The sequence below is a fragment of the Pinus tabuliformis genome, chromosome 6 (genome assembly GCF_031772625.1).
Source record: "Pinus tabuliformis cultivar Carrire ecotype Pingquan chromosome 6, CPIR1, whole genome shotgun sequence".
Lineage (NCBI taxonomy): Eukaryota > Viridiplantae > Streptophyta > Pinopsida > Pinales > Pinaceae > Pinus > Pinus tabuliformis.
Window position 1 is genome coordinate 1,607,190,580 of NC_142292.1, and position 10,377 is coordinate 1,607,200,956.

Genomic DNA, 10,377 nt, shown 5'->3' on the forward strand with positions numbered 1-10,377 from the left:
GTGATATTCCTCTTACAACCTTGAACTAACAACAGTAGTGCGTGCACTTAAAATGTGGTGACACTACTTACTGGGGAAGAATTTTTTGTTATTAACTGTTCATAGTAGCCTTACGAATTTCTTCAACCAGTCTAGCTTAAATACGTGATAGGCCAGATGGACCACATTTGTAAGTGAATTCGATTTTGACATGAAACATCTTAAAGGAAATGAAAATTGAGTAGCCGACGCTTTAAGCAGAAAAGTACATTGTATTTATGAGGTCCAAATCAGTCAAGTACACTCAAACATTCCTGAGATCATAAAGGAAGGACAGAACAACTATCAAATATGCAAGAAGCATCCACAGTTGGGGAAGTGGCAAGGAGTATGCACAGAATCAACGTTGCTCTGGATGATCATCAGGCAGAATTTCAGCCCACCATGATCGAATGTGAAGGTATGATTGTTAAGCAACCTGTCTCTGTTTTATTTGATGTAGGTGTTAGCTTAAGTTATGTTAGTCCTAAGGTGGTGGAAAACTTTCAATTGCAAAGCAGTAATTTTTCAAAACCATGGCTAGTTCAATTAGCCACTGAGACAAAAAGGAGGGTAATCGCAAAAAAAGAATGTTGTCCCAAAATGATTTCAGGGTAGCCTATTTATGTTGACCTTAATATACTTCCTTTGGGTTCTTACGACATCCTAATCAGAATGGACTAGTTGGAAAAGTGTTGGTACCTTGTGGATTGCAAACAGAAAACTATTAGTTTTATTATTGAATCAGGTCAAAGGAAGGAACTCCAAGGAATTAAAACAAATACCAAGTTACGCCCTATTACTGCTAACTAGTTAGGAAAATGTATCAGAAAGGGCTGCCAAATACATGTTGTCTAGGTGGGGTTTACAAACACTAAGAATAAAATGACCTCTTTGGAAAATATTCCTGTCATTCAGGAATTTGTTGATGTATTTATAGAATCCATTCCAGGCTTACCACCAAAGCGGGACATCGACATCACCATCGAGCTAATTCCTGGTGCAACACCTGTATCCAGGGCCCCTTATCACATGAGCATACCTGAGTTAACAAAACCCATGATGCAACTGAAGGAGCTTCTAGACAAGAGTATATCCTCCCCAGTGTGTCCCCTTGGGAAGCTCCTGTATTATTTATACAAAAAAAGGATGGGACTCTCAGATTATGCATAGATTATCATCAATTAAACAAACTAATCATTAAGAATAAATATCCTTTACCACGTATTGATGATCTATTTGATCAAGTGCAAGGAGATAAAGTATTCTCGAAAATCGATCTAAGATATGGCTACCATCAAATAAGAATAAAAGAGGAGTACATTTGCAAGACGACATTCCATACTTGTTATGGTCATTATGAGTTCATGGTGGTACATTTTGGCCTCACAAAGGCCCCAGCACATTTATGAGTCTGATGCATGGTATTTTCCAGCCTTACCTTGATAAATTTGTGTTGATTTTCATTGATGACATTCTAATATATTGTAAGAATCAGGAGGAGCATAAAGAACATCTGAGAATAATATTGCAAATGCTACGATAAAATCAGTTATATGTTAAATTCAGCAAGTGTGATTTTTTCAAAGATCATATTTAGTACTTGGGCCACGTTATATCAGTGGATGGAATAGCGGTAGACCTGGAGAAGATCAAAAAAATCATGGAATGGAACGCTCCAAAGAATGTTGTGGATATCAGGTAGTTTTTGGGTTTCGCTGGATATTACCATAGATTTATTGAGGGGTTTTCAAAAATCGCCTTTCCAATGACCTCCTTAAAGAAAAAGGGGTGTGCCTTCCAATGGACAGTCGAGTGTCAGCAGAGTTTTGAAAGATTAAAGCACCTTCTTACCACTACACCTATGTTAAAGGTAGCAGATCTGGAAAAGTCATTCGTAGTTTGCATGGATGCTAGTAAAGAAGGTGTGTGCAGAGTGTTGACCCAGGAAGGAAAGGTGATTGCTTATGAATCATGGAAGTTAAAAGAATACGAGCAACGATATTCCGCTTACAACCTTGAACTAACAACAGTAGTGCATGCACCTAAAATGTGGCGACACTACTTATTGGGGATGAAATTTTTGTTATTAACTGATCATAGCAGCCTAACGAATTTCTTCAACTAGTCTAGCTTAAATGTGCGACAAGCCAGATGGACCACATTTGTAACTGAATTTGATTTTGACATGGAACATCTTAAAGGAAAGGAAAATCGAGTAGCCGATGCTTTAAGCAAAAAATTACATTGTATTTATGAGGTCCAAATCAATCAAGTACACTCAAACATTCCTGAGATCATAAAGGAAGCATATGTTAAGGATCAGCGTTATTCAAAAGGGAACAGTCAAATTTCAATATAAATTCTATCAACATCCTTACTTTCAAAGACAAAATTTATGTTCCTAACCAAAAGTCTGTTAAACAATTGATTTTGGATGAATTTCATCAGAAACCATGTGTTGGTCACCCAGGTTATCAGAAACTGTTTTCAGCCATCAAAAAAGGGTACTTTTGGCTGGGGTTAAGAAGGATGTTACAGAATACTTGTCCAAATGTTTGGAGTGTCAACTAGTGAAGGCAGAACACCAACAACCTGCAAGTGTTTTGCAACCATTACCCATTCCAGAATGGAAATGGGAGGCAATGTCACTGGACTTCATCACTGTGAAGTCCACTTATAAGACTATGGAAATCGCAGAAATATTCATGAAGGAAGTATTTCGTCTACATGGGATGCCCAAGGTAGTATTTTTCAATAGGGATGCAAAATTTACATCAACATTTTGGAAAACCCTCTTTTGAGGATTGAGTATTCAAATTCAATTCAATACCGCTTACCACCCCCAAGCGGACGAACAGATCGAACAGTAAATTAGGTGTTGGAAGACATGCTACACATGTTTGTGATGTAGCAGCCACAGAATTGGGAAGATTATCTCCACTTAGTGGAATTTGCATATAATAATGGACATCATGAATCACTTGGCATGAGTCCCCTTAAGATGTTGTATGGAAGAAAGTGAAGAGTGCCCATAAACTAGAATAATCCAATTAATAAGCTTGCATTGGGTCCTGACATGCTAGCAGAGATGGAGGAAACTATCAAAAAGGTTCGACAAAATCTAAGGGCGGCCCAAGATAGACATAAAGTTTATGCAGACAAAAAGAGAACATATAGATAATTTCAACTGGGAGACCATGTATATTTAAGAGTAAAGCCCCAGAAAAGTTCCTTACAGTGGTGATGTTGTGCTAAGTTAATACCCCGATATTGTGGACCCTTCCAAGTCTTGGAACGAATTGGGCTAGTGGCCTATAAGCTTGTGCTACCAAGCCACATTCGAGACCACAATGTGTTCCACTTGTCTTTACTAAAACAAAATGTGTATAATCCTCAACACATCATTAATTGGGAAAATATTCATGTAAACAGTTGGGTGAGATACATGACTTGGATAGATTCCTTTTTTTCTTTAAAAAGGGTTGTAACTATGAATTGTTTCTTCTATGCAGGTTGAACTGGAAGGAGACTTCCTGGCAGAACCTCTTCATATTCTCGATCAAAGAGAAACCACCTTGCAGAAGCGACCCATCATCCAGGTTAAAGTGAAATGGAAGCACCTCAGCCTAGAAGAGGCCACCTGGGAGGAAGAGGAATTTATGCGGAAAGCTTATCCAACATTGTTTTCTGAAGGTGGAAAGAACACCAGGGATGATGTTCCTCTTATGGGGGGGAGGAGATGTAACACCCCCAAAATGCATAAAATTACTGAGGTTACTAAGTGGATATTTACTATTTGTTACTTTAAAGTTTTATTATAGTATGGTGTTAAATATTAAAGTGATTGAGGCTGGAAGGCCAAGAAACACATTTTTATGGTTAACTAAATTACTGGTAATGATACTTTAACAAAAATAGAAACTGTTACATTAATTAAAAGAAATAGTTATGGAAAAATAGTTACCCATCTTCCTTGTAGGGAGGTTTAGATGAGAAAAAGAGAATCCAGGCGGAGATCCTAGAGTTGGGTGAAACAAACTAGTGGGAGAATTCTCAGGAACATTCAGAAGAAGTACAAGACTTGAGGTTGGATAGGAGTCCAACAGCCCAAGGTACTTGACTGTAGTTGGGAAGATCAACTGTGAAACAATGGAAGTTCTCGGAGGAGAATCTGGATGTCATTTCCAAACTCGTGGATGGGAGGAGAGACTTTCTAGAAATATTGGGAAAAATCAGGTTGAACAGATAAGTATTATAGGTAGTTTCTTTCTAGAGTAATACTAGACTGTGAAATTCAAACTTAATGACAGAGTAAAATTTGTTATTCCTGAACTAACATTATAATAACTTCTTAAATAGAAAACTATATTCAGGAAATCAATATCTTGAAAAATGCATGATTACAGGAAATAGAAGTACTTTTTCTCATATATGAAAATTTTAGACAGTTTATTATAGTAACCGTGGAATTACCAAATAATATAGCAAAGATAGAATAAAGTGCTCATTCAATCATTATCATTCACCTAAACCTAAATATCAAGCACAAACTATTACGGTACAAAAGTAAGACAGGTGAAATGCATTTTTTTATTAGAGAGTTTGTAGAATACTCTGTGCACCCCTTATAGACTTTGGTAAGAATGTAAAGATAGTAATCATTTATTATTTAGATGCAGGTTTAGGATACCATCACTCAAACTACAGTAGCCATGAAAACATGGCAGAGTGATTGCTCAAAATAGTATAATCATCTTAAACTAGTTCTTGATCGAATACTTTCAAAAATTGTCAATCAAAAATAACGAATGCTTGAATAAGTAAATGAAGGGTATTCTCAGCCCATAATACAAACCAAAAACAAATAAAGATAATTTCATTTCCTTTCCAAAAATATATAACAGACGGAATAAGTTAAGTAGGTTCTAATACAATAAGTTAAACATTCAGTGTTCAGTATCAGTCGACATGAACAGGTTCACTTAAGAGGACTGCCTAGCAAATTTAAGTCCTTTCAGTAGGAAGAAAGATCCCTAAAAACCCTACGTCAGCTTTAGAACGAGAGTTCTCCCAAAAACTTTAAAAATGCCTTACATAGCATTCCATCAATCATATACTCTTTAACTAAATATTTACAAACCCAAAACAAAGAAATGAACTTGAGCGATTTTGTCAGCTAAAATCTCGGTAAGAGACTTAGTCTCTGTTCACGACCACATGAGTAGTTGTTTCTCATAACTTAATTGATACCCAGAACTAAAGAGTCCAACCTGCAAGAGTCAATAGCTTCGTCGTAAGCGCTTAAGCTCTTGAGGGTAATGGCCATTATCAAACAAATAACTGAGAAGTGCTGTCTAAATACCTGGCATAAATATCCAAGACATTAAGTCAGTAAAACCTCAATGAGAATGTTGTAAAAGCCAAAGAATAAAACCAAATGGGGAGCTCTTACCTGAGAGTTGAAGGATTCCACGTGGTGTAGCCCTCTTGTTTTCCATCCATCGAACAACCATAAGGGAAGTGTAACATCAGTAAACCTTAAAAGGAGGAATAAAGCTTTTCAAGCTATGAATTAGAGAATGCATCGAACCTCACATTCTGTAGCTAAATCTTGGAACTGCTTATCTCCTGCAGCGTTGGAAGTCCCATGAGTCATCCATGTGCATCGAAGGCGAAGCGTTAAACGTTGTACCAGACTGAAACCCATTTTTATAGCATTCTTATGGTGCAGGTCAACAAAACATTGGACCAACAACCCAGTGGGATTACCTGACTCAGTAGGAACTGATGCCACTACCATCACAACCCTCAAAAGATATAGAGTGTGGAATGAAACCCTCAGCAGTGCGAACCCTCACGAAGCAGCAAGAACACCAAGAGAAGAAATAACAATGAGCCAAACAGCTGCTGAGTGCAAAGAGTTAGTTAGTGGATGGAACCTTAAGTCTCCTCTATCGTCAGATCGCGGGAGCCAGATCAATGGGTGTAGTGCCAAATAGATGGCTCGAGCAACTTGAACCAACTGGCCAGTGCATATGGTCTCATGCAATAACTCTCTGCCACGTGTCCCCGGGTACAAGAGACAACAAATCAAGGTTTGGGCAAGGACGGAGGGGTCACCTCGCATACCAGTTGCATTAAAAACCAATCTATACACCCTCGTTGCAATCTGTGTAGATTATTTCACACGTTATAAACCTCCGGGTTGTTCGGTCTACGGAAATAATAATAAATCCAATCAATAACTCTGTATTGTATGATAAGTCTGTAGCCAAATTCTGAGATGGGTATAGTTACTTTAAAAAAAAAAAATTAAATCATATATATAATTCGTGGGTTAGAGTTTAGTTGTTACATTTTTTTTAATAAATTATAAATTTTATTTATATAGTAAATAGTTTGGGTCAAAATTAATTAATTTGCAATATTTTAAAAATATTTGTAAAATTTGCTAAAATTTTGGTAAAATTAAATATTAAATTTATTATTTTATAAATTGAAAATTAATTTTTGAATTTTTAAAATTTGAAGTTCTAATTTTTTTTAATTGGTGAATGACTAATTATTTATGATTTAAAATCAATTTGTTAGAATTAAAATTGCTTACAAAATAAATTTAAAAAACCCTGAGAGTAGTCTCTAAGTACTATTTTTTGGTTTCTATAATAATTCCTTTCTTGGTTTCTATTAATTGTGGCATTATTTCTAATAACAATGATTTTTTCTAATAACAATCTAATTACCAAGTGTCTTCATATATTAATTATTAAAAAAAGTTTAAATATATGGATTTTTCCATAATTAATATTTTCTTTCCATTCATTATCTTACTTATTTTTAACAATAAATATTTATTAACCTATAGGCATTCCTTCCTTGGCTTTTATTAATTGTTGTATTCTTTATATTAACAATGTTTTGTCTAATAACATTGTTTTTATACCTCTTCCATTAATATATTTTATTAAATATAATATTTTCTTGATAGTTTGATTATTTAATTTTGCCGACCATATTTTCATAAAACTATGTTATCATGTACAAATAGATTATTAGCGATTTGATTCTCCCTCCACCAACGTTGTGGTGCTTAAATAAGGTACTTAATATAACTAAATTATATGATCAGATTCACCCCAAAAAGATTCTCTACTTTTTGCATAAGAAGCAAGTACTAAATAGCAACATTGCATAGAATTCTCTACCTTTTACATAAGGAGCAAGTACTAAGTGGCAACATTTCATATGTATTTGTATAGTAATAAATAAATATTAATTTAACTTAGTTTAATTATTTTTTCCTTTTTTATCTTTATCCTTCATCTTTTTATATAAAGTAATAAATAACTTCCATCTTTATGCTATTATTTTAATTATTTTTATAATAATATATTGATAACTTAATTGTATTTCATAAAATTATCAATGTTTCCTTTATAAATTTTCTTTTGATTATTATTTTTGGATATTTCTTTGTATTATTATTAATTTTTTGTTTGTCAAATTGTCTGTGATTCTCCAAGTTTGACCTACCCAAGGACATCTAAGCCGTCAAAGTCACTTGGGAATTGCACCCAACCTGAGCCACGCTAGCCCTTAGCTTACTTGATATTTTAGAATTTCTCATCCCCTAAGACAGGGCACAACCACCCCTTGTGAGGTTTGATCCTAAGTTTCCTTTTTTACGAGGCCCATCCTCAATTGATTGTGCGAGTGAGACTTGGCATTTTCATTTTATTATTATTATTTTAATTTTATATTTTTTTAATAATAAATAAAATTCACTTAAAATGTTAAACTAATCATAATCCTCTAAATAATTTATAAAAAAATTCAAACAATTAACTATAAAGAATTACATTATCATATTGTGAGTAATACAAAAATATTAAAATAAAATAAAAAATCTCAAAAATGAATATAAATGTCTTTAATGATAATCTTCATTATTATGTAATGGTTGAGATGAGAGGCTCATTTTACTCAGTGTGATGTGTAACGTAGTCTCTCCGTCATCAAAGTTGAAAATTTTGTTCATGTTAGCCAAAATAAAAATTAATAATAATTAAAAAAAACTATACAAAACATTTGAATAATGTCAACTCATAAAAAATTTGCATGTGAAAAAATTACGTCCTTCTTAATATGAAACTTATATTAGATCCCTCCGAAATAATTTTAAATCCATCTTTAAAATAGATCTATGATGATCTTTAATGATACTCTTTATTATATATGAATATTTTATTTCCTATAAACATCATTATTCATGGCAATACTATTCAAGGAGACCCCTCTTATGACCAATTATGTGAGAGAATCGAAGAAAGCATGCCATGGTTTGGGGATGAAGATACCATGGGGATGAAGATGGATAGGAATTAAATTCAAAGCACCATCTGATGGGCCCAAAGGTAAACCAATGGTGACTGATGGGTTATATGTCGGGATGGAAGCACCATTAAACACGATGAATCGTAAGGCCGATGGACACAATGAAAGTAGCTATTAGCTCATCAGCGGTGGGAAACCCATGCCAAAGTGATTCAGTGGGAGGCCCATGAAATATGAGCGTTCCAAATTTTTATAAATGAAACATAACGACAAATGGCCACTCTTTTTCTCCTTAAATTCCAATCGCACAATATCATCTTCGACAATTGGAAACGATTATATATAAATTCCAGGGTTTTCAAAATTAACAATATTGACGTGGTGTGACCGGGAAGGCCACTCCCATCAACTCAAAATCTAGCCCTCATTTTCTCCACCACAATTTTTCTATACAAAAAACATGTATATAAACTATGTACTGCTTGTCGTATTCAATATATATACCAACTATTATCCCGAAAGCGTCCCCAAAATCCCAGGATTAAGAAGAAAAATAGATGAATCACACATTCTGAGTTCACACAGAATAAATTTGAACCTTTGAAGCACACCATCCTGAAATCTAGTCACGGAAACTGAACACCCCACCACCCATTAGTGGGTCGGTCGATAATCTTCCACCTCTAACATAAATCCCAGGTCCATATAAACAAAACAATTATGCATACAGGCAGACCGATTAGCTCCAGCGAAATGGTGGCGTCACATGCCAACGAATTTCTTCCATGTGATGAGGACGCAGATTGCAGTCATGTCTTTGGCTCCCTTCGCTGATTCCAGTCATGTCTGTGGCCCCTTCAGCCCGACAGAGAATATAAGAGTTCGGTGTTATCTACTAACCTTATTTTGATAGTAGATTTTTTTTTTTTGTCAAAATCTGATGAAAAAACCAGAATACTAGTTTGAATCATATTTTTAATCGTGGAAATGGATTCAATACCATGAAAAACCCCTAAGTCACACAAAATTCCAAAATTTGACAGCTGCAAAGATTTTCAAAAATATCTCCCCAGATTTTATCATAATATTTCAATTAAGTACTAAAAATATAAAAAGTATTTTTTCAATTATGAGAAGTATTTAAAAATTAAAATCTCTCTAAAACCAGCCATGTGAAAATAGAAAGCTTCCCATGGTTTGTGAAAGCAGATACTTTGAACTTAAATTCAAAGCACCATGTCATGGGCCAAAGGTGAACTAATAGTGTGAAAGGCCATACGTCGGTTGTATCGGGTGATGGAAGCACCAGTGGCCACAATGAATCGTAAGTCCGCTGAACGCAGTGGGAGACGCCATAAGCTCACCGGCTAGAAATGCATGCCCAATCGATTCAAGTGGGAGGCCCATGAAAAAGCGTTTCAAACTTTTCTATATAAAGCATAACAACAAATAGCCACACTATATTCCTACCGCACAATATCATCTTCAACCATTGAAATGATTTCCAAGTTTTCACAATTAAAAATATTAAGGTGATGTAACAGGTGAAGCCACTCCTACCAACTCAAAGTCTACTAGTCAATTTCTCTTCCACATTTTTTTTAAAACCAATGTAGTTGATGATCACAGTACGTATATAAACCAATTACCGCTTATCATATTCAATATACATACGAAATAGTGTATTTATTTCATGCAAGCGTCCCCAAAATCCCACGTCTAGGAAGAAAAACAGATGAACGTCACGTTCCGGGTTCACACATAAATAAATTTTAACCTTTGAAACACAGCATCCTGAAATCTAGGCAAGTGAACTGAACATGCCACCACCCAATAGTGGTCCGGTTGATTTTCCTCCACGTCTAAAATAAACTCCAAGTCCATATGAAAAAAACAATAATGAATACAGACAGACCAAAGCGAAATGGTTGGAAAAATCTCGGGAATCAGATTGCCAACGAATTCCTTCCATGTGATCAGAAACCCGATTGCGGTCTTGACTGTAGCTCCCTTCAGCGCCGA